General features: G+C 43.8%; 1 protein-coding gene across 1 annotated transcript in view; it reads right to left on the bottom strand.

Moving 5' to 3' along the window:
- Positions 1-3117, bottom strand: part of UNC13C (unc-13 homolog C) — a 586641-nt gene that overhangs the window by 238412 nt on the left and 345112 nt on the right. The gene's annotated exons all lie outside the window — the stretch shown is intronic.

The raw sequence follows: 3117 nt of genomic DNA, 5'->3' as shown, positions 1-3117 counted from the left end.
CAGCGTAAGGTATGATAAAATAATAATTTACATATTATCAAGGGTTCATGAGCAATGGGGGAGCAGAGAGGGAGGGGGAAAAAGAAAAATGAGGAGCTGATTCCAAGAGCCCAAGTGGAAAGCAAATGTTTTGAGAATGATGAGGGCAATGAATGTATAAATGTGCTTTATACAATTGACATATGTGTGGATTGTGGTAAGAGTTGTAGGAGCCCCAATAAAATGATTAAAAAAGAAAAAGAACAGAGTGCAGGGTGGAACTTTTCGGAAGTAAGGGTAAGTTATTGGGATGACTGGAATCACTGACATTCCATCACGTGGCAGTAGAGTTCACCTGGCATGATGGCTGCTCTTGAACCCTGCTCGGAAGGCTCTCTATCAGGATATGACGCTGGAGAATGATAGGAACCTGGTTTCCATTGAGATCCAGAAAGCTGATGATCATTTGTTTGAGCACTTGCAACACGAAAAATGCGTGGACAGAACCGAACAATGCTATAAATTTAATACATTGGAAAATATTCTTCATCCGCACAAAAATTATTTTCCTCTGAAATAAATGTATGAGATATTTGGCTTACATGAAAAAATTGGAAAATCAGATTCAATCATTCTGGCACTGAATCAGAACAGCTAAATAAAGAAGTCCGTTGTGCTCAGTGGAGATGAGAAAACATTTTTCCTTGTTGAACAGGAGCAATTTTGTACTGCAATGAAGTTCCCTGAGTGTGAACAATCCAGGGGCACGAAGTCACAATGCATTCAGCATCAGGAATCTGACATAATGGAGAGACCACACATGGTGATAAATGTGGGACTGCTTCCTCAAGGAGTCTTGGCTGTGAACATCAGTTCGTTCATATACTAGATAAGACCTATGAATGCAGTCGGTGTGGGCACAAAGACGACAAAGTGGTCACCCTCACTGCACGTAATCGCACAGCACATAAAGGACAAAAACCATATACATGCATGGAACGTGGCAAAGCTTACACAGCAAAGCATGGCTCAAGGAACACGAGTGAGCTCATACTGGAGAGAAACCCCACGTATGTGGTGAATGTGGCAAAGCCGTTATCAGGAAGAAAGACCTCACGGTTCATCAGCGAACTCACACTGGGGAGAAACCTCATGTATGTGGTGAACGTGGCAAAGGCTTGACTCAGCCAGCAGATCTCAGAACTCATCTACAAACTCGTCATGGAGAGAAACCTCATGTATGCGGAGAATGTGGTAAAGCTTTCAGCCAGAAGCATGCCTTACAGCATTATCAGACATTTCACACAGGAAAGAAGCCCTTTGCTTGAATTAAATATGGAGAATCTTATATGTGGAGGTCAACTATCATTCAACATGAGAAATTTGTTAACGAGAAAACCTTTCAATGGGGTGCGTGTATAAAAGCTTTCAAAACAAAGGAAGAGGCACTAGGCTAGGGTTTGGTCGGGACTGAATGCGGGACAGAGGATTGTAACTTACCACGTGGCTACCCATGCTCTGAATTACTGTCCCTCTACTGACATGGCCCACTGACAGGGGCGTCCAGACTCCTGGGCCATGCATGGTGCATGGGCACCTCCTTGCTCTTCCAGCTTTCAGTGCCCCAAAGAGAACTGGGGCTGGTGTTCCTGCATCCAGCTATGCCATGCAGTAGAGTGACCACACAGATACCAGTCGTGCCCGCCCCACCTGCATGCTCTTTGTTCCCACCCCCCACCCCCCACCGGACACAGCACAAAATTACCATAAAATAAGAGTGAAGGAAGTAGAAGACATATGCGAACATTTAGTCCAGGGACCTCCGTGAACCCCCTGCTAGTGACTTGGAAAGGATCGCAAAAGAGGGTCCAGAGCAGAGTGCAAGAACAAAGTGGAACAGTAACTCCTACAACTGACGAGGCTTCCTGGCCTGATGGAGATGTGGACTCCCAAGACTACGGCCCTTAGCAACTCTTCAGTCCTGGAACAATCCTCTCTCCTCTGACTCAGCTCTCAGGCAAAAAATACACAGGCTTGGAGGGCAAGAATAACATCCAAGGGGTATGCACTCCTTAGAACAATCATCCGTACAACTCCAAAGGACAGACAGCATTTGCTTATGGGTACAAATCCTCAGAAGCAGGAAGGAAGGATGGACACTGATGGTAAAGCACAGGGAGGGCAGAAGTGGGAAGAGGGCTGGTACGTCTTAGGGAATGCAGTCAGTGTATGAATTGTTGACCGGACGGACAACCAATTCACTCTAAAATTTTAAATCATAATAAAAAGTTATATAGATAGATAGATCTATATCTATAGATATAGATCTATCTATCTATCTATCTATCTATCTATCTATCAAGAAAGAACAGAGTGAAGACAGGACCGAATTGAAGGGACCATGAGACTGGCCTGGGGCTGAAGATCTGATGGTGATGGTTCAGGTCTCCGTATTTACTCTCCAGAGCAAGGGGAAAGAAAGAGGAGAGACGTTCTTTAACGTTGGAATGACTGGAGCTGCACTATCTCAGTGGCGAGATTCTTTGGGAGTTCATCAGAGTGTGCGCTTGGTCACTATCAACATATGGAAACGCAGTCGTGGACAAAGCAGTTATGATTCGGTTTGATCGTCTTATGGTAGCATGGTAGTTACACTCATTCAGGGCTTTCGAATTCACACTATTATCGGGCACTGGTGAGAGGCAATCGCGACCTGAAAAGATGTCAGCAGCACCTTCCAGATACATGATATTGAATAAGGGTCACTAAGTTATTTAATAAAGAGGATGATAAATATTATGAGTGCTGCATCATACTTCTAGAGGTCTGAGGTGAATGTTAAATCTAGAAATCCCTGTTCTCCTCAAAGGTCTTACTCTTTTTTTATTTAGATGTGTATGTTCTCATGTAAACACTATTCATCTGAAATGCTTGAATCCCCCTCATTTAAAGTACAAACTGTCATCAGTTCAATCAAATTGCAAAAGCACCAGATACAAAAATGATAAGACTGAATTGAATTTGAATGGGAACAGAATGGCATTAAACCCCAGTCGGCTCCCGAGGTCTAAGAAAAATGAACAACAAATTGAGCTTAAATGCCCAGCGCTCAAGTCTTTGTTGGGAGCTGATGCCTCT

Source organism: Echinops telfairi, unplaced genomic scaffold (assembly GCF_000313985.2).
Source record: "Echinops telfairi isolate 266 unplaced genomic scaffold, ASM31398v2 ScPeMD7_8;HRSCAF=38, whole genome shotgun sequence".
In the NCBI taxonomy this organism is placed as follows: domain Eukaryota; kingdom Metazoa; phylum Chordata; class Mammalia; order Afrosoricida; family Tenrecidae; genus Echinops; species Echinops telfairi.
Note: the sequence above shows the minus strand (reverse complement) of the source record. Positions and strands in the feature narration are given on the sequence as shown.